At 33.3% G+C, this 23097-nt stretch overlaps 1 long non-coding RNA gene across 1 annotated transcript; it reads left to right on the top strand.

Annotated features, from left to right (window-relative positions):
• The first annotated feature begins 20822 nt into the window (after positions 1-20822).
• On the top strand, positions 20823-22681 carry LOC148208565 (uncharacterized). Its single transcript, XR_015788532.1, has 3 exons — positions 20823-21716; positions 22372-22467; positions 22543-22681. It is a non-coding gene; the product is annotated as an uncharacterized LOC148208565 (long non-coding RNA).
• Positions 22682-23097: the final 416 nt, after the last annotated feature.

Below are 23097 nucleotides of genomic sequence, written 5' to 3'. Positions count from 1 at the left end.
TGGTTTTGGAAGGTTTATATAAGCATCATTATCTCTCTTTGTTGGAAACCCTAAGAGAGAAGAAGAACAGAGATAGAGGAAAGCCACCACCTTGAGAGAAAGAGTTCAAGCCACCACCTCCAACCACCTTCGATTTCGTCGCCATCACGGCACACCGTGCCACTGGGTTGGGTAGAAATCGGCGCCGCCGCCCGATTGAACGGAAAACGCCGCCGCCACTGGAGTGGTCGTGCAACCGTAAGGTTCTTTGGTGATTTCGTTCAAATTCGGACTTGGATTCGACGTAGATCTAAGCGTTGAGGTTGTATCTTTCTATCTTTGTTGGTTCTTAACTATTCTTGAAGAGATTTACATGTGTTTGATATTGCTCCTCAAATCTCTTCAAGATTTTGAGTAGAAGTTTTCTTGAATCGTATATCTTGACTCTCTGTTTTAGGTTTTTCGATTCTGTTTTGGTGTATATGCCTATTGTGTATTTGTATTTCGATCTTTGTAGTTAATAATAAAGACTCGCAGGGATATTATCTTTGCAAAGTAGATGTAGGTCCTATTTTAGGATTGAACCACTATAAATCTTGTGTCAATTCTCTATCTTACATTATTGTTAGTTGCTGGAAATTATCTAAAGAATAATTGAAACGTTTATGTGATTATTCGCCTTTTAGTTAGCATTTGAAAATACTCTTTTAGGCTATAAAAAACTCATTAAAGAAGAAAATTGATTCTGGAATTTATATATACTCGTAACAATTGGTATCAGAACTTGATATTCTCTTTATTGTGTAATCCGTTGCCTAAAAATTACACTATTTTGAAATTTACAGCATTATTAATATTCTGTAAATTCTTGTTAATATTCTGAAAATTATTTCCAAGGTACTGTTCATACTTGTTTTTGTGTAAGATGGGTTCTAAGTTCGAGGTGAAGCGTTTTGATGGTAAATGAGACTTTGGTCTTTGGAAAATCAAAATGATGGTCGTGTTAAGGCAACAGAAAGTTGACTACGTGCTAATGGATCCTAAGAAAATTTCAGCGAGTGTCAGTGAGAACAAAAATGATCTTAAAGAAAAGGATAGGGTGGCGTATAGCTTGGTCATCCTCCACTTTGCAGACGGTGTCTTACGCCAAATGCGTAGTGAGGACACTACAAGTAAGCTTTGGAAAAGGTTAGAAACTACATATCTGTTGGATGTGTTGCCCTAAACTCGTAGTTTGTATTTTGTAAAAACAAATGTATATTCAATAAATTTTCATTCAATAAATTTGTTGTTGAATTCATAGCATTGCATTGTCCAAAATCCAATAAACTAAACATCCGAGGTTATTTTAGTGTAACTGGAACAGTATATGTACTGGGTATATATTTGATATACTAGGTATATATTTGATATACCCCTGATATACGAGGTATATATTTTATATACCCTGATATACAAGTGGATAATGTCCCGTGAATAACCTGAAGGGTCTATAGTATATGGATAAGGCTGGGTACCTTATCCTGGCAACACTATGGATACGGCCCATCCTATAAAGGTTACAGACGACTAGATCCAGGTCGTTCGTGTGGAGACATGCGAGTGGGGGTATCCTATACAATTAGTTTGTATAAGAACGGACAACGAAATAGCCAATCTTTAGATGTAACACCGTTAACTAATAGATTGTTGTTTCTTAGGATGACCAGACAACTCATTCTCAATCCTGAGTGAGTTATGGACTCCTGCCAGTGAGGGCTCGTCCTTTGATCTGTATGGGTGAGACTGGCCCTAGATGCCGACTCAATATTCCTACCATTTAGGGGACGAGACCGAGTGGGGAGCTGGGAACATAACTTCACAAGATGCAATTCACTCCTCTCCGACTTTAGGGAGTAGATGAGTGGTCCCTTAAATGCTGACTCCGAGACTTGAACAAGGGGCCCCACCCTCTCATTGGCCTGAGAGGGACTTCTGGTTATTGGTCGGACCATAACCAGGTTGTTCATTAGAGGAGCAGTGGTATTTAAGGAGTAAGATGTAACTCAGGGGTAAAATGGTAATTTGACCCAACTTGAGTTACGAGCACCCGTGAAGGATTGACTCGTCATTAATGATCGTATATCCATGGACACGAAAATATTCTGCAGTGAGAAGAGTGCAACTGCGGATCTTTAGTGGAGTGACCCGTGGTTAACGAATGTTGATTAACTCGGTCAATGAGTTTGACCGATTAATCTCGTATCGTTGGAGCTTCAGATCTGTAGGTCCATTAGGTCCCCTTGCTAGCTCATAACGGGTAAAACGAGGATCAAGTTTTTGGAAGAATTTTAACTGTTCAAATTTCTTAAGGGATTATATGTATATTGATACATTATAATATATAGTTGATTCTAAATTAAAACTATATATTATGAGAGAAATTATTTGAATGAGATTCAAATAAAATTAATATGAATAAGATTCATATTAAGACTATAGGTTAAAAATAATATGCATAAGATGTACACTAGAACTATAGGTTATACGAGAGAAATGCAATAGAATATGATTCTATTTATGTGATAAATAATTCAGGGTTAATTATTTATTTGATATATATATATATATATATATATACATATTAATTAATTATTAATTAGATTAATAATTAATTAATATTTATTAATTAATATGATTAATTAATTATATATATATATTAATTATTAATATTAATATATTATTAATATTCCCCTGCTTAATTGCAAGGGGTGGGGGCAGTTATGATGTATCCCCACATCATATCAGTTTTTTTGCAGAAGTGTTCTGCTACATGAAAAAGGCCCCCCAACGAAGAACAGTTTGTTTTTTCTCTCAATCTAGCTCTCTCCCTCAACTCTCCCTCACATTGAAAACGAAACGCTCCCACAAGCGTGTTCTCAAAACCCAAAAGGATAGCAAGGAAAACTCGGTGGTGCTGTTCGAGTGGAAACCGTTGAAGAAAAGTTCTTCAAAGGTAATGGTTTTCCTCTGTATTTTTCTTCTTGTACTTTGTGATTTTGTTTCCCAAATTTCACGAACAACGGTCTGCTTCCGCTCCGGGATTCACATCCCTTCAATATCAAGTAGCATCCATTTCAAAAAAAAATAGATATAAAATCTAGGTTCTTTAGTTTTAAAATGGAAACTAATAAAAGCATGAAAGATAACCTAGATGAATTTAATAAAATAGTATCTAAAATGGAGAATAATGGTGAAACCTTTTATGATGAACATCATGCAATTATTTTAGTAAATTCTTTGCCTGATAGTTATAATGATGTTAAGTCTACAATGATGTATGGTAGAGATGATCTGACCTCTGCTATTGTGATTAATGCCATTAAAATGAAAAAGTTAGAATTGAAGGATAGTAAAGAGAATAATAGTGAGTCTTTGTTTGCTAGTGGAAAATCGAATAATAAGAAATCCCATAATAGGGGAAGAAGTAGAAACAGATCAAAATCTAGATCGAAGTCTAGGGGGCCTAGTCATAGGAGGTGTTATAATTGTAATAAAGAAGGTCATATTAGGAGATTTTGTCCCGATCTTAACAAGAATGGGGGTGGTAACCATGGGGTAAGGGGAAAGAGGATAAGGATGGAGTCAACCTGAGTGAGGAGTATGAGGAGTATGACCTTATGGTGAGTGAGCCTAGTGAGGATGAAAAATGGATCCTAGACTCAGGTTGTTCTTTCCATATGACACCAAATAGGGATTGGATAAAAAACTTTCAAACTGGTACGGGGGTAAAGTTATGCTAGGAAATCGCCAGTTATGCTAGGAAATCGCTAAGGCGATGTTCCGGGTGTTTCTTGGCGCGTTTCCATGGCTCCGGTTCGCGGTTTGAGGGCGGTTGTAGTCGTTTTCAATTTTTTTATTATTTTGCTTTCTCAGGGTGCCAAAAACCGTTTCAACTATGCTATTTAATTATTTTATGCATTATGAATGTATATTTTAATTAAAATCATATTGCATATTGTATGCCATATAGTTTTAAAATCCCACCATAGGTTACATGCATAATATGTATGTTTGATATATAGTGTGTATGTATGGTCATGCATCATATAGTTATAAATGTTATAATGTATGAATGCATATTTTATTTTCATAATTAATATAAGTGTTGTATTAATTAGATGAAAATAAAGTTGCATTGAACATGACATTACTTTGGTTATTATAAATGTTATATTAATGTATGCTTACAATGCATGATTATAGTTTTAATTTCTTAAATTTTATAAGAGTTATAAAATGTGGTAGAAAGAAATTAAAATATATAATAAAGAATTGCATGCAAACATAGGGTTTAAGTTGATTAATTTTAAAGGGGTTTAAAATTAATTAGACCTTAGGTTATATCTTCTAATATGATTAGGGGGTAGTCTTTTATTTTATTTAACTAGGTTTAAAATGAAATGATAAAAGACTAAATATAAAATATTGCCTATAAGGGAACCCTGTCTAAGGAAGGTTCTGTCTAGGTTGAGGTATTTAAGCTGACCGTAAGAGAACACCTTTACCTGGGAATCGACCTGGGAGTTGAATTAGTCAATATTTTATATACATGCAATAATGTCGTTGGTTTATTAAAGTGTTTAATGAACTAAAACATTATTGTACAACTAACAATATAAGAGTTATATTGGGCCGACTAAAAATTCACTTAGTTATTTTCACTTAGCCGGGATTTATCTAAGTAATATACCCTAGTCTTAGAATACTAAGTGGGAGCTAAAGAGAATATGTAATATACAGCGTATATATTTGATATACAAAGTATATATAACATACTTTTCTCTCTCTATCACGTTCTCCTTTGTATTCACACTGTGAGTTCCATGCTCGGCCTCCTGTCGCCCTGGGCGCAGCCTCCCTATGGAAGATGTTTGCATGGTTCAATATCGAGGTGAATGGAGATAGTATTCATAGTAAGTGGGAGAAGGACGTGTGACAACACATCCTTCGGTCTCCGCCATTGGTTTGCACCGTGAGGTTTCATACATAACCTGCGTATCGTCCTTGAGCGACCATCCCTACGGAGGGTTCATTGTATGGAATCAAAACCAAGGCAAACTCCAGAAATGGATAAGGGTCTCTTAGGTTTTGCTCCAATATTTTCCTTCCCTACAGCGGGATTATTGGGGTGGATCTCTGAGGTCCGAAAATGACGGGTCACACTTACGGGGAAAATTAGACTTTTAACCTTTGTTAGGTATGTTTCTGAGGTTAAGATGAATCTAATTTCAACTAGTATGCTTGATAAATTAGGATATACCATAAAATTTGATAGTGGTATAGTTAAAGTCATGAAGGGGATTATGGTAGTGATGAGGTGCACCTTAGAGAAACTTTATATTCCTTAGATGGTTTGGTTGTTATGGGGTCAAGTGCCTTGGTTAAAGAATGTGATAGTTCTCAAATTATTCTTTGGCATAACTGCTAGGTCACATGAGTGAACAAGGGTTAAGCGAGTTAGCTAAACAAATCCTTCTCCCTATTAATAAAAATATAGACTTAGACATTTTTGAGCATTGCATATATGGTAAGTCGAAGAGAGTCAAATTCGGGAAGGGTATACGTGTAACAAAAAGAAAGTGAGAATATGTCCATGCTGACTTATGGGGTCCATCTAGTCTAGGTACTAATTGTGGGGCTAAGTATTTTTATCCATAATTGATGATTGCACTAGGAAAGTGTGGGTTTACATTTTGAAAAGTAAATCTGACACTTTTAATAAATTTATTAAGTGGGTAAATCTTGTAGAAAATCAAACTAGCCTAAGAGTTAAGAAGCTTAGAACTGACAATGGCCTAGAGTTTTGTCATCATGAGTTTAATAATTACGATAAGTCTAAGGGCATAGTTTGGCACTTGACAGTTATAGGAACCCCCTAACAAAATGGGGTAGCTGAGAGAATGAACCGGACTCTAATGGAAAAAGTGAGGGGCATGTTGTCCAATGCACAGCTTCCTAAGAGTTTTTGAGGTGAAGCTGTCGTGACAGCATGCTACATAGTTAATAAGAGCTTCGCCACTACCATAGGACTTAAAACACCTCAAGAACTTTGGCAAGGTAGTCTCCCTGATTTCTTACACATGAAAGTCTTTAGGTGTTTAGCTTATGCTCATGCAAATGAGGGAAAGTTAGAACCTATGGCTAAGAAATGTGTTTCCTTAGGATATCCCGAGGGAGTAAAGGGATATAAGTTGTGGAGTCTGGATGTAGATAACCCTAAAATCATAATGAGTAGATATGTGATATTTGATGAAAATCAAATGGGGTATGTGGAGAGCAAAATCGATAGTAGCCCTAGTGACCCTACAACCATAGAAACTATTTTAACCCCTTCTAGCTCTACTTCCCAAAATGATCAAGTAGTTCAAACACCTATAGAACAAATACATACACAAGAAGTAGAGCAAGATGAGGAGGTAGATGATGAGAACTTAACTGATTACCAACTAGCTAGGGATAGGAAACGTAGGCCTATTAGATCACCCAATAGATATGGGTATGCAGACTTGATATCATATGCCCTAGTTGTAGCTAATGAGTTTGTTCATCAAGAACCACAAACTTTCAATGAGACCATTAATGATGAGAACAGTGAGAAATGGTGGGCTACAATGAAAGAGGAGTTTGATTCTTTAAAGAAGAATAAAACATGGAAACTTGTTAACAAACTATTAGAAGCTAAAAGAGTGGGTTGTAAGTGGCTTTATAAAATTAAAGAGAACCTCGAAGATGAGAACAACCCTAGGTTTAAGGCTAGGTTAGTTACTAAGGGGTTCACACAAAGATAAGGCATAGACTATGATGATGTTTTTCCTTGGTCGTTAGACATACCTCTATTCACATCTTACTTGCTTTTGTTGCCCATTACAATCATGAGTTAGAACAAATGGATGCTAAAACTGCTTTCTTGCATGGTGAGCTTGAAGATACCATTTACATGGAACAACCTCCTGGTTTTGAAGCCCCAAACAAGAAAAGAAAGTTTGCCTCCTTAAAAGATCGTTATATGGTTTAAAGCAATCTCCTCGTCAATGGTATAAACGTTTCGACACTTATATAATGTCAATCAACTTTAATAGAAGTAAGTATGATAGTTGTGTTTATTTTAAACAAGTTTTTAAATCTAATTTTGTTTATTTACTTCTATATCTTGATGATATGTTGATTGTTTGTAAATCTATGCATGAGATTAAAAAGTTGAAGGATCTTTTAAGTAGAGAGTTTGAAATGAAAGATTTAGTGTAAGCAAAAAGAATTTAAGGGATGGATATAACTAGAGATCGTGTTAATAATAAGTTGTGTTTGTCTCAAAAGAACGACATAGATAGGCTAGTCAAAAGATTAGATTTGCAAGATAGTAGGAAGGCTAGTACTCCTTTTGGGAAACATTTTAAATTGTCTTCCCCTAAAACCCCCAATGATATATTGATGATATGCTTGATATTCCTTATGCTAGTACTGTTGGGAGTCTTATGTATGCTATGATATGTACTGGACCTGACCTTGCTATTAGTTGGAAAGCATGTTTACAACCTATAGTTGCATTATCTACTACCGAGTCAAAATACATTGCATTAACTGAAGCTATTAAAGAGTCTATTTGGCTTAAGGACATAGTCTCTAAATTGTGTGACTGCATTGTTAATGTTACCGTATTTTGTGATAGTCAAAGTGTCATTCACTTGTCTAAAAATTATTCTCACCATGAAAGAACTAAACATATTGATGTTAGATACCACTTTATTAGAGATATTACCAATGATGATTTAGTTTCTGTTAAAAAGATATCAACTGATTTAAATGCAGCTGATATGTTTACTAAGGCATTGTCTTGTGATAAATTTAACCTACGTGTGACAATGTTGCAGCTTGATACAGGGTGAAGCTTTTGGTTGGTTATGGCAGCGGGCTCCCTTTTGGTTTCATGAAATTATGAAATCAACGTGGAGATTGTTAATATTGATTTAATAATGTATTTTTTTGCTGTCATTTATCCTTTTTTTTGGGCCTCTTTTACTTCTTATATTTTTATGGTCCATTCTTCTTTAAGTTAACCCAAACTCATCTAAGTACTAGGTCTTCGTTTTGGAAGGCTTATATAAGCATCTTTATCCCTCTTTGTTGAGAACCTTAAGAGAGGAGAAGAATAGAGATCGAGGAGAACCACCACCTTGAGAGAGAGAGTGCAAGCCACCACCTTCAACCACCTTCGATTCTGTCACCGTCACCGTACAGCGTGCAGTTGGGTTGGGTAGAAATCACCGCCGCCGCCCGATTGAATTGAAAATGACACTGCCGCCAGTGTGGTCGTGCAACCGTAAGGTTCTTTGGCGATTTCGGTCAAATCCGAGCTTGGATTCGGCGTAGATCTAAGCGTTGAGGTTGTATCTTTCTATCTTTGTTGGTTCTTAACTATTCTTGAAGAGATTTACATGTGTTTGAGATTGCTCCTCAAATCTCTTCAAGAATTTGAGTATAAGCTTTCTTGAATCGTAGATCTTGACTCTCTGTTTTAGGATTTCGATTCTGTTTTGGTGTATATGCCTATTGTGTATTTCTAATTCAATTTTTGTAGTTAATAATAAAGACTCGCAGGGATATTATCTTTGCAAAGTGGATGTAGGTCCTATTTTAGGACTGAACCACTATAAATCTTGTGTCAATTCTCTTTTTTACATTACTGTTAGTTGTTGGAAATTATCTAAAGAATAATTGAAATGTTTCTGTGATTATTGGCCTCTTTTTTAGGCTTTAAATAACTCATTAAATAAGAAAATTGATTCTGGAATTTATGTAAAATTGTAACAATTAGTTCATTATTCTGTTAGTTTTTGGTGGGTAGCTCGTTGGTAAATCACGTTCTGCGTTTATTTCCTCCGTTAGCTAGTTGGTAAATATTTAGTTTATTAGTTAATTATTCATTTTATAAGCTTGATTTTTTTTTAGCGCAAAACAAACCAGATCCTCTTTGGAATCTAAACAAAAACAAAAACAATTTGAGGTAGTTGATATAGTTATAGCAGAGTGAAATGGAGCAATTTTTGTTGAGATTATGCCTAATCCAGCTTTTTTTTTTTTCAATTTTTATTACATTATTGTTACCATTTGTATTTTATAGCCATGTTCTTTAAATAGAAAATGATCATGTTCATTTTGTTTTCATGATCTTTACTATAGATTTACATAAAAAGTGGAGGGCTTCTGTTTAAAAACTAAACACTGTGATTCTTTTATGATGTGGGTTGTTTTTGGAAGCAAGAGAATTTTTTTTTGGGAAAACAGAATGGGAGTGATTCCGAACAATGTGAGTAATGTAATTATGGATATGAAGGAAAAGTTGAAGAGGAATGAAGTTGTTGAAGAAAAGGTAAAGAGGAATGAAGTTGTGAGTTAAAGGATGGAATTATTCTTGTAGCATGGTTTAATAATATATATGCCGGTAGATAAAATAATTTAGTGGCTCAGTTATTTTTTAAGGAGATGAAGTTGAAGTTGAAGATGAAGTTTTAGTTGAAGATTTTATTTTTATTGGCAATAACTATATTTTTGAAATTGAAACAAAATAAATCTGTTTCATCTGAAGATTTCTATAGATTTGGAAAATAAAATCTCATACTATTTATTAGTATTTAAGACTAAAATGTACAAAGAAATAATCTCAAATTAGCAGCATAATTGCTGCTGCATACAACAACAATTTACTAATTTAGGATAAAATTCGATAATATAAGACATAGATTGCATAGAACTCTTTGTTTCAGTTGAATGGCTCACTTGACATGAATTAATTTTCTTGCAAAATCATAGTTTGAAGATGTGGTTTGTTATAGCCACAACTTTGACTCCATCCATATGAATCGTTTTCCATTTCCACAACTTTTTTTCGTAGGTCAAAATTTCAACGTTTTCTTGTTTCTTTCTCCATTGTTGTAGTTTCTTACTGTAATACTCTAGCAGGTCATAATTTACACCTTGCTTTTAAACATAAGTTTTTGTAGGTGTTTAACTCGATGGATCAAATGGGTCGTGGTCTTTAAAAAAATGAAGCAATATTCTTTATAGATTTGATGGAGGAAGAAGTCATGAAAGGATCGGAAATCGTCCAACCACGACCTTCACTAAAATTAGTTGGTAGTTCGTATTTTGTGTAAGAAAAGACTTTGAGTTTGTTATTATTGACTAGTTGATAAGTTGTTAGTTCATATTTTCTGTAAAGGAAAAGACTTTGAGTTTGTATTTATCGACTAGTTACTATGTTGTTGGTTCACTATACTTTGTGTTTGGAATATTTTAGTTCTTTCTTTTACTAGTCTGTGTGTTTCAAAATGATTAAAAGAGATATTAATTAGAATTTACATCAGAATGATTCTGAAGTTGGCGTACTTTCTAATAATGATATAATGGACTTAGTTGGAGAAGATGAATACGAGGACGAAGATATATTGATATGTTTTTTCATTCAATAAGGGACGAATTGCATAAAGCACAAATGCTTAGACAACTTTGTAGAACTTCTATACTTAGATGTCATGATTATGTGGTTGAGTTATTGAATGCTAAACGATACAAGACGTTTTAATTCTTTTAAGATGATAATTAAAACGATGCATTTTTAGCATTTTGTGAAGAGTTAGAAAACACGACTAATCTAAGAACTTCTAGGTATTTGACTGTTCAAGAAAAATTTGTTATACTTTTCCTCACCATTTCACATAATGAGAGGAACTGCTTAGTAGTAGAAAGATTTCAACATTCTGGTGAGACAATATCTTGATATTTAACTATGTTCTAAAAAATGTTTGCTAGCTTGGAACCAAGATTATTTGTCCTTGAAACTCAACATGGTCCCTCCATAAATTATGTCCAAACCTTAAATTGAAGTAATTGAAACGATCCCTGGGATGCGTGCCCTCTCGAAAACTATCAAAATTCAAGAAAATAAGATATCAAATTAGCAACTAAACTTAATTTTATGATAAATTTTAGCATAACATAATTAAAAACAAGACAAAACTAAAATTAAAAAAAAAAGTTAGAGATAGTGGTAAAAATAATATATACGGCATAAAATTATACAGGAAAATTGAACCATTTAAGAATGTTGTACATGTTGATAATAGTATTTAAAAGTTTTTGCATATATAATTATTCTAATCATAGGTTCTTCTGTCTCATATTTTATGCGGAAAAAAATCATAAATTAAGTGATTTTATTTATTTGAAAAACGAAGTTTAAAACATGAAAGAAAACATATGAAAATGAACCTATACTAACTACCTCTTTTTTTCCTTCAAAACATTAAAAAAAAAACTACTCTACCAAATAAGTTTGTGACATAAAAAAAAACTAATTCATAACTTTGAAGATAAAAAAAAAATAAAACCATTTTGTTCTTAAACTTTACATGAAAATTTAAAATTAAAATGATTTTATTAGTTGAGCCATTACTAATAACTAAAATAAAATAAGTTGAGTTGACTTTGGAGCCAACTCAAAGATCAGAAAAAAAAAATAGTTAATCGTTTTAAAAAGGTAGTTAATGGGTCCCACAAATCTATTTATCCAAAAAAAAAATGGTATTGGGTTTTGAAGGTCTACTAGATTTTTTTGGGATACGTAGTCTTTATAATTTTCAGTGTCCCATCTTATCCAATTTATAATGGGACACGTTTCCAACCATATCTCATAAATCTAATCATATATATTTTGTATATTTTTTTTATGCAATTAAATATATAGGTTATGATTGCATTTTTTTTAATATTCGATTGCATACCATCTTAATACACATATATATGAGATTCTTTTAATAACGTTTTTTTCTTAAACTATTTTCACCGCTATATTAACTACAAAACTATTTGCAACAATAATATTCAGAAAATAATTGGTTGTCTCTTAAAAGAAATAATAAATTGGTTTGTTTTTTTTCTAAATCCCAACATGTTTGAGGAAATGACCATCTACATGTTGGCTATGTATTGCACATCTATTTTTTACCAGAAAAAAAAAACTTGCATGGACAACATGCAACACATATTGCAAGTTTCTTTTTTACAAGAAAAAAACTCTCACAAAAAAAAAACCTGCAATATGTGACCAACATGCAATATGTATCGTAGGTCGTCTCTTGACAGACAGACCTGCAATAAAAAAAAAAAACCTACAATACTTAGCCAACATACAATACGTATGGTAAGTATTGTAACTATTTTTATTTTTAAATCTCCTTACCCATACATGACACTTCCAAGATTTTATTTTTTTAAAGAAAACAAACTTTGAATAAAACTTAACTAAAACAATCCAACAAAATCTTAAAGCAAATCAATTATTAAAAAATCTATTTTTTTAAACAAATTTTAAATTAAATTTAACTATAATATATAACAAAATCTTAAAATAAAAATTGATAATAAAAAGATGAATTTTAAAAAATCAAAAACCTTAAATTAAATTTAACTAGAATAACCTATCAAAATCTTAAAGAAATCCATTATGATTACATACCATCTTAATACCCAAATATACCAAATATATGAGAACTTTTTTTTAATAATGTTTTTTTTCCTTAACCTACTCTCAACAATATATTCTCCACAAAACAATATTCAAGAATAATGTCCGTGAAAATAGTGGGTTGTCTTTAGAAATGACATGGATAGATGGCAAACATGCCATACGTATTGCAGATCATCTCTGGAGAGACAACTTCTAAAAAATAACCTACAATAAAAAAATAAAAAAAATCTATGTGGCCAACCTGCAATACGGTAATGTAATTGTTTTTTTTTCACTTTCAAGATTTTATTATTTTTTAAAAAACAAACTTTAAATTAAACTTAACAAAAACAATCTAACAAAAATCTTCCAGTTTTGGTGAGAGATTTGGCATCATTGGTACACGAAAAGAAAGTAAAACTTTTTTTTTTTAACAACTTCATTAGATAAAAGCTTTGATAGAAGAAGAAAAGAAAAACAGACCTCGAGGTTCTGATCTGCTGATTGCCTCCATTATACAAAAGCCCATCTGACGTGGAAGTTCCATTTCCAATTCTCTACTGTTTTCAGGGTTATGAAACATCACAATGCACTACCACATCATATGTAAGAGGGCGCATAAGCAAGAATAATATAGTTACTTGTAACATATGCCTATTGTTAGACTATTTATAGATATGTTAAAAAATAATACACAAAGGAGAAAAACAACTCTGATTCTGATAGAGAAAATAACCATATCTACTACATCAATCAGTATGACCCTGACTGAAAATGATGATGAAAAGATCATTGAGTTCATAGAATTGTTAGATTGTGGCGGGTCAAAAATCGTGTAAGTTCTTCTGACTGCTACATATCTTACCCAAGATTAATCTATAATTCTAAAATCTTAGCCAAAGACTGCATCAAACTTAAAGAAACATGATTTAAACAATTCGAACTCAATGTAGCGCTGTTTCCGTAAGACCCTTGAGACAATTTTATTCCCTCTATGGTGCTCAAGGTTTCATGAACAATTGTCTCCTAGGATAGGACGAATATACCAACCTGTGAATGCAGCACTTCACACACAGGACTCAACGAACTCATAGTACTTAAGTATTCGTATAGAGGAAAAAGAGAGAATTTTGAGGGATCAGTTTTCTGTGTTGCAAAACTAAGAAGAACCTTTACAAAACATGCACCAGTTCATGAAAAGTTGTGATTCTTCATTTTTAACAAAAATAATTTTATTAAAAAATTCCAACTATCCCCCACATGAATAAAATTTATTTTTTAAAAACGTGTACGATTACTCATAAAGAATAACTACATCAGGATAAGTAGTCTAAGACCTTGAACTTTCCTTAATAAAACTATGGAGTTTACATAGCCGATCAGTAGTTAAAGAACATTGAACTGTCAACTTTTTAAGAGTAAATAAAATCCATAATAATTACATAGATATTCTTCGAAATACTAAGGTTCTCATGTTTGTATTTATTTTGGCCCTGAATACTGTAGAAATGGCCCCTTCACACCCACGTAGGTGACTTTTTTAAAGAGTATCCTGACAATATCTCACTCTTATAAAAGAGCTAAAGAGTCATTAAAAGTATAACTTAACCTCATCCATTGCCACGTTGGTACTAATTTTTATAATAAGAATGGTTAGAAATTTATAATTCATTTTCCTAGTACTCCTCTCCGTGGTATACATAAATTTGTTTTCCCTTTTCAACCTAGATCTTGGGATCTTCAGTCAACTAGTTTGGGTTACAATTATGTTAACTATTATATTATAGGCTTCAATCTCATTCCTATTGTATACAATTTCACTTGCTCTCTTGTTAAAGCTTTCGTAAGCAGATTCGCAATATTATCCTTTGATCTCACATAATTAGATATAATTCCATTAGAGATAAATTGTCTTATGGTATTATGGCGTCGACGTATATGTCGAGACTTACCGTTATACATTAAGTTTTACGCTCTTCCAATTGCGGCTTGACTATCACAATGTATACATATTGGGGGTATAGGCTTCGTCCAATTAGGAATATCTTCCAAAAAGTTTCGTCACCATTCGGCTTCTTCCCCTGCTCTGTATAAAGCTATGAATTCAGATTCCATAGTTGACCTTGCTATACAAGTTTTCTTGGAGGATTTCCAGGATATAGCTCCACTCCCAAGTTAAGGATATATCCACTTGTTGACTTTGATTTTTTCATACTAGTTATCCAACTTGCATCACTGTACCCTTCGAGTACAGCTGAATATCTAGTATAATGTAAACTGTAATTTTGATTATATTTTAATTATTCCAAAACTCTAAAAAGAGCTTTCCAGTGATCTGGACTTGGATTATTTATATATTGACTCAACATACTTACCGCATATGCTATATCCGATCTTGTACAATTCGTAACATACATTAAAATTTCTATTATACGAGAATACTCCAATTGAGACATACTATCACTCGTATTTGAATATAATTGATGGTTAGCATCCAAAGGTGTCTTTACAACTTTTATATCATATTTTTTGAATCTTTCAATAATTTTTTCGATATAAATGTGACTGAAAAAGTGCTAGTCCATCAGATGTTCTATGGATCTTGATTCTTAAGATAACATCAGCGACACCCATATCTTTCATTTCATTCTTTCTAGTCAATATTTGTTTTGTAGTAAAAATAATTTCTTTATTGCTACCAATTATTAACATATCATCAACATACAAAAATAAAATTACGAACTTCATTTGAGTTCCTTTAACATAGACACATTTGTCACATTCATTGATTTTGAAACAATTTGTTAACATAACATGGTGAATCATGCCATTGCTTGGGCGTCTGTTTCAAACCATAAAAAGATTTGACCAGTTTGCATACTTTCTTCTCTTGTCCAGGAACAATAAAACCATCTGATTGTTTCATATATATTTATTCCTCTGATTCACCATTAAAGAAAGCCGTTTTTACATCAATTTGATGTATTTCAAGGTTTTATAAAGCAGCTAAGGCTATCAACATGCGAATAGATGTATTTCGAGTAACAGGTGAATATGTATCAAAATAATCCAACTTTTCTTTTAGTTTATAGCCTTTTGCTACAAGACGAGCTTCATACTTATCAATTGTTCCATCTGCTTTCATCTTCCTCTTAAAAATCCATTTACAACCCAATGGTTTAAAACCAGGAGGAAAATCAATCAATTCCCATGTATGGTTTTGCATAATGGAATCAATTTCACTGTGTATGACCTCTTTCCAATATAGTGCTTTTGGAGAAGAAATTGCTTCACCAAATGTTTGAGGTTCATTTTCTAACAAAAATATTAAAAAATTTGGTCCAAAAGTTTTTTCAACTCTTGTTCTCTTACTATGTCTCGGCTCTTGAATCCCATCCAATTTTTCCTGATTAGATGATGATTCATGTGTCCTTCTTCTTATATTTGACTCATTTTTCATATTATAAAGAAACATATTTTGAATGAATGATGCACTCCTTGATTCAATAATTATATTTGCATGTATGTTAGGATTTTCTAACTTACGTACAAGAAACTGATATGCACTGCTATAATTGCATACCCAATAAACACACAGACAATCATTTTTGGCCCTATTTTAACTATTTTTTGGGTTTAGGAATCGCCACCTTGGCCAAACACCCCCACATTTTCATAAATATATAAGTCGGTTTTCGTTCCTTCCATATTTTGTATGGAATTTCCTGTGTTTTCTTATATGGAATTCTATTCAAGATGTAATTTGTTGTAAGCAACACTTCTCCCCACAAATTTTGTGGTAATCCTGAACTAATCAACATGGCATTCATCATTTCTTTTAATGTTCGACTTTCTCCTTCTACTATACCATTTGATTGAGCAGAATAAGGAGCAGTAGTTTGATGTACAATTCCATCTTCTAAACAAAAACCTTCAAAAGGTGATTCATATTCTCCCCCTCGATCACTTCGAAAAATTTTAATCTTTTTGCCTAGTTGATTTTCCACTTCAGTCTTGTAGTGTTTAAACATTTCAACAACTTCATCTTTACTTTTTAACAGATATACATAACAGTACCTCGTACTGTCATCAATAAATCTTATAAAATACTTTTTACCTCCTCTTGTAGGCAAAAATTTCAAATCACATATGTCGCGTGAATTAATTCAAGAGGTTCAGTTTCTGTTTCTATTGAATAAAATTGAGGTTTTGCCATCTTTGATTCAACACATATTTCACATTTTTCATTATGATCTAATGTAAAATTAGGTATTAAATCCATATTACACAACTTCTTTAAAGTTTTGTAATTAACATGGCCCAATCTCTCATGCCAAATATCATAAGAGTCATTCAAGTAAGCAGAAGAAACATTCTTATTATTAATATAGGGGACTTCGGTACAACAGTCATTACATTCATCTTGAACATACCATCACTTAAGAAACCCTTCCCACATAGATATCATGCTTACTAAGTACAAACTTATCGTAAACAAAGACCACTTTGAACCCATTTTTTCTAAGCAAAGAACCATACACTAGGTTATTGCGAATGTCTGGAACATGAAGCACTTCATTAAGAGTTAATTCTTTGCCAGAAGTCATTTTCAACATTACTTTTCCTCGTCCCTCAACTCTGGAACTTGAAGAATTACCCATGTAAAGTCGTTCTCCATTTCCGGTTGGTGTATAAGTAGAGAACATCCACTTATTTGCACAAATATGACGAGTGGCTCCATCGTCTACCCACCATTCCTTGGTATTTTCTACCAAATTACATTCAGACGCTACAACAGATAAATCAATGTCAGCAACTCCATCAAAAAGATTATCCATTTATGTCACATGTGCTTGAGCATTTGATTTATTCTTTTGAAAAGACTTTGGCTTTCAGTAATCCTTAGACCGATTCCCAGGTTTTCCACAATTGTAACAATTGCCATTGAACTTCATGCGTTTGTTGTGTGGCTAACTTGGACCAGCCCCATAAAACATTCTTTTCTTATTATTGGCCTTGGAAGATCCTTCCACAAAATTTAGCTTTGAGGTCATAGGATCATTTCCTCCATTTTCTATCCCAGGTTTCAAGGTATCCTCCTCAATTCTCAATCGAACAACCAGTTCCTCAAGTTTAATTTCTTTGCGCTTATGCTTGAGATAATTTTTGAAGTCTCTCCAGGTGGGGTTAACTTCTCAATTATCGATGCAACCTGAAAAGATTCACTAACAGACATTTTTTCAACATGCATCTCCTTATATGAAAAGATGTGACTATTTGAATGGCCACAAGTAGTCTATAAATTGTGGTTTCTTTTCAATTTTGTAATATAGAGAAAACTAATCCCTTAAGATTCTCTCTTTTTCCTTATGTACAAGTACTTAAATACTACAGGTTCGTTGAGTCCTATGCGTGAAGTGCTGCATTCATAGGTTGGTAAATTTGTCCTATCTTGGGAGCCAATTGTTCATGAAACCTTGAGCATCATAGAGGGAACAAAACTATCTGAAGGAAACAACGCTACATTGGATTCAGATTATTTATTTTGTGTTTCCTTACGTTTCCCTATATATTATCTCCAACAGAGACCTCAACATTGAAGTTCAGAAGGAGAGCACCAGCTGTCGTTCCCACTGCAAGTAATGGGGTTCGTGTAAGTGAGAGAGGCTCAAAATGTTGGGTAACAAAAACAAATTTTGTAATTAGTGTTAGGGTAAAAATAATCGCGAAAATTGCTCTAAACGACCTAATATTATTCGCATCAATGAGAAAAAACATCTTTTAAGAAAACATTTTATTGTAACATTTGTTGATGTCGCTTCTGCTGCCCTCAATGGTTGAAATTACTTATATTGCCCCTCATTTATATTTTCATATGAAACTACCGACATTCCCTTATTTCATACGAAATGAACAGGCATTACCTCTATATTTTCGAAATCGTAACATTTCAACTTCAGATTCTTCGTTTTTCTGGCTTTTCCATGTCTTAATATTCCTTGGACTACTAGTATTATTACGACTAACAACTACTTGCCATTGCATTTAACCTATCCGCATTTGACTACTTTATGAAATAGTTTTCAATTCACTCGGACTTGGTTAGTATCAGATGTACTCCATACTACTTGGTTAGTTTCGGATGTACTCCAACTAGTGATTCTGATGTTCAGTATTTAGAAGGTTTTGTTGATGTTGAATTTGCATTTGACTAAGATAAAAGAAGATCTACAACTGGTTTTGTGTTTAAGGTGTTTGGCAATACAATAAATTGGAGATCTTCACCTCAGTCTATAGTGGCGTTATCTACTACCGAGTCAGAGTATATAGCATTATCTGAATCAGTTAAGGAAACAATTTGGTTGAAAGGGTTGATATCAGACATGCTGGGAGATATAGCAGATCCTAACATACATTGTGATAGTCAAAGTGCTCTTGCACTTTCGAAAAATCCATTATACCATGATCGCGAACCAAACATGTTGACGTAAAGTTTCATTTCTTGAGAGATGAACTGAGCAAGAAGACAGTGGAGCTTGAGAAGATTGCATCTGAAAGTAATATTGTTGATATGTTTACAAAGTCCTTGTCAGGTGTAAAATTTAATTTTTCTGTGACGTACTTAATGTATGTGTTGGCTAATGTTGCTTATTTATGATGATGTTAACATGCAGGGTTGAGTTCAAGATCGTGGTTTGTTTCTTCATCTGAGGATATACTTGATTCAAGAGGGTGATTTATTGTTTTATGACTCAAACACATCTCATGGGTTATTAAATTAAAGAAGTTGGGTTTCGCCGTTAGTTATTGTTTAAGCCCAAGTATGTGGCTACTTTATTACATGGTGTACAACCCTAATTTTGAACTATTCTCCTTGCCATGAGATTGAGAAAAAGAGACAGAATTTTGTTACACTATTTTTTACCGCAACAGCCGAGGGTGGAAAAATCTACAAAAGAGTTTTTTTATTTCTTCTTGTATTTTGTCCATTGTTTTCATCTTCTTCATGGGTTGTTCTGCTTAGAGTTTGAGTTTGTTATTCTCCCTTGTTCCATTTGTATTGTTCTTGGATATTAAAGCTAATATAAGTTTACTCTCACCTTGCACTATGGATGTAGACAACATTGGTCGAACCACTATAAATTTTTTGTGTCGTTGTCTTCTCTTTCCTTACTTGATTTAGTTTTAATATTGCTTGGATTATTTGGATGTTGAATAATATCGTTCGATAAAATAAATAGTGGTTATTGGTGTATTTTGTACAATAGTTAACATGGTATCAGAGCCAGCCACGGTGAATTGGATTTAGATTTGTCGACGGGTAGTTTGGTCTTTAGACATAATTAGACTGGTGGTTAGTTTGGGCTCGATTCAATCTGCAGGATCCAATTTGCTAAGGTGGTAGGTGGGCATGTGTAAATTCCTTTTGAGATAATATCTTGGGAGGGCTGTTTTAAAATCGTATTTACACAAATGCCTTCAATTTTCTAAATTTACAGTTTTAGATATTTTCATGTAGAATTTTATTCTAATACCCTTTCTACCCTTATTTATTGCTTTTTAATATATTATAATTTTAAAATTTAAAAGATTTGAATCCTTAATTTGTAATTATATTCATTTAATTATTGTGGGCCCATTCAATTTTTCAACCTAAAATCCTCAAATCTCTCAAAGATTTGATCCTCTCACCAATTAACAACTTCCAAATTTGTGAAATCATGATTTGAATTTTCCACTTCGTTTTCTGCCGTCTACTTCCAAATTTGTGAAAGATTTGAATTTTCCACTTCGTTTTCTGCCGTCTCCAACCTCCTTCGTTTGTCGTCGCCTTCCTTTCAGACGTCAGACCTTCATCAACGAGGACAGGATACTGCATACCGTCTTCTTTTAATTCTTCTTTCCTTCTAGATCTTCTTCTTTTTGTTGCCGAATAGACTTTCTGTCGACGTCGTGTGCTTCCGTCAACGAGGTATTTATTCCTTCAATTTTCATTGCACTTTTCCGACGCCGTGCAGCTTTCTTCCGTCGACGCCATTGAGTGTTTATCTCGTCTCCTGTTCCCTTCTGTTTTTACCATTGGTAATTATTAGTATTCTGTTAAGATTGGTATATATGGGGATATATTTTATGTATGTGTATACAAAATTGAAGTTCTAAACGTCTCATAGTCATAGTATTCCTGATTATATTCGTATCACTACTAGAAATCCAGGTTTTAATGTCGGACAAAAAAAAGTACGGAGGAAATAATGTTGGACAAAAAAACACGGAGCAAACAATGTCGGGCAAAGTAAAAAATACTCAAAAATTGTTATTTTTAATTTTTTAAAGTTTTGATGTCCGGCCGCGCCCGCCATTGTAAGTATGCATTTAATGGTGAGCTTCGCCCGCCATTGAAACTGGCCCATTTTAGCCCTAACTTAAAATTTTTCCCCAAAATTTTACGCTCTCAAAACTCCAGCCTCCCATCTCCCTTTGCTTGCGCGAAAGTCTCCCTACTTTCGTGTGAATCTGTGTGAATCCAACTCCATTGTGAGCCGACGGCCACGATACGATGGCAAACGACGTCTAGCGGCAAGAAGCGGTCATCCGGCGGTAGAGAGTGAAGATCTGCAGTAGCGAACGTCGATTCGACAGCAACAAACGACGATCCAGGACTCACTCATATTACAATATCCAAGGTTCTCTTCTTCCTCCTCTTCTATTCCCTTCCCTCGTATTATTTGTGGAGTTAAAAGTGCGGAGCGGCTGCTTGAAGAGAAACGGCGAGTTGAATGTCTACTCGGATTGCCTCTGGAGAATTCACAGTCGAAAAAGCTAGGTATGAAATTATTTGTGTAGAACTATTTTTTCAATTTCTGGATTGGGGTGGGGTTCGCAAATTAGTGCTGGAACGGGTTTGTTTTACATTTTGTAATTCAATCGGCATGTATAAGCACTAATTTTGATAAATTATTAATTCATTCTGCTGTTGTACATTTTCCAACTAGTGGGTTTCTAAATGTTTACTATGTGTTTTTTGTTTTGGGAATAAGTTTTCCTTTTGTAATAAGGAGTGGCTTGTCAAAGATGGGTGTTCCCAGTGAGATTTTGGACACATTATTTGGTTTCGTCAATGCTCTAGAAGAATATCAGTAAATGCAATTTGAAGTGGGGCCTTCTTCATACCTTTGGATGAGCTTTATCTCAGGTATGGTGGAATATTTAGGTTGACTTTTGGGTCAAAGGTTTGTTTCCTCTTAGATTTATAAGGTGCCATAACTTTTTCCACATTGTTATTACTTATAGGGTATGCCATAATTTATTATTATGTGTATATCTTGATCTTCTTGCTGTCATTTTTTATAGTTTCTGGACGGTTCAAGAGCATTAGATTTCTGATTTGTTTATTGCGAATATAATGTTGATTAGGTGAATTTCGAATAGGTTGAAATTGGAAATAGCTATTTTCAGATTTTGGAATTTTTTACTTTTGTATTAGAAATGGATGATAGATTAGATTCAACAACGACATGGCAGGTTTTAGCATTTTTTCCCCTTTGCTAAACTAAACTCGGGTTTTGATATTTGTTTAACTTTGGTGACGAAATTAATTTATTTAAACTTTAACAGTAGGATTTTGATAAGATGAGAGATGAGCTTTTATAATGGATATTGGGAATTCGTTGGATTTTTGCGTTTTTTCCTCTCCATTTTTATGGATCCATTATTGTTATGGATTCATTACATCCCATTAGTACAATTTGGAAACCTGTGAAGGTAAATTTGCATAACTCATATCAATGTCGCAGTAAATCCTTTGTATAACTCATAATTATGTTATTTTTCAAATTTTCTATACGTAGTGTCCTCGACAATCAGGTTCTATCGAGTGTGGCAACTATCTGCAAAAGTATATACAAGAAATAGTGCGGAACCCTCATACTCCTATTACTGAACTTGTACGTATTATCATATACTTTTATGTGTTTATATATGATTTGTCCTTATATTAGTATTATCTTTTTTTTTTGTAGTTTAATACAAAAAGTGCCTATCAACAAGAAGAAATCGACGAAGAAGTTCGAATAGAATGATCATCTTTTGTTGGGCGATTTGTGTAGTACCTATGGATTCATTAGCTTTGTTTATTTGATGTAAGTATTTGATTCAGACTACTTTCTATCTAGTACTTGGTAAATTAGAAATGCTTTTCTCTTGTTTATAATATATAGAAGTTTGAATGGTGTATATATAGTACTGCATAACATATTAGTTTTGGATTATTATAGAAGTATTTGACTGATGTTGAATGTGTTGGATTGTTTTGTTTATAATATAGAAGTCCGAATTCTTATGCTGAATGTAGTTTTGTTGGAGGGACGGGTGGTCCCATTTGTTCTTGCGTGGAAGGGTGTTAATATAGAAGTGTTTGATTGTTGCTGAATATAGTATATTATTACTTTCTAAGTTAGTGTTGAGTTATTCTAAAGTAGAGAGGCCATGTTGGAATTTGTACTTGTTTGATATACTCTTAAATAATTGTATTGTGAGTTTAAGGTTAGTTCTTGAGTTAAGTTTTACAAGATCAT

Source organism: Momordica charantia, assembly GCF_013281855.1.
Source record: "Momordica charantia cultivar OHB3-1 chromosome 10 unlocalized genomic scaffold, Mcharantia_2.0 BLBB01000010.1, whole genome shotgun sequence".
Classification (NCBI taxonomy): Eukaryota; Viridiplantae; Streptophyta; class Magnoliopsida; order Cucurbitales; family Cucurbitaceae; genus Momordica; species Momordica charantia.
The sequence above is the reverse complement of the archived record's forward strand: the minus strand, read 5'-3'. Positions and strand labels throughout refer to the sequence as shown.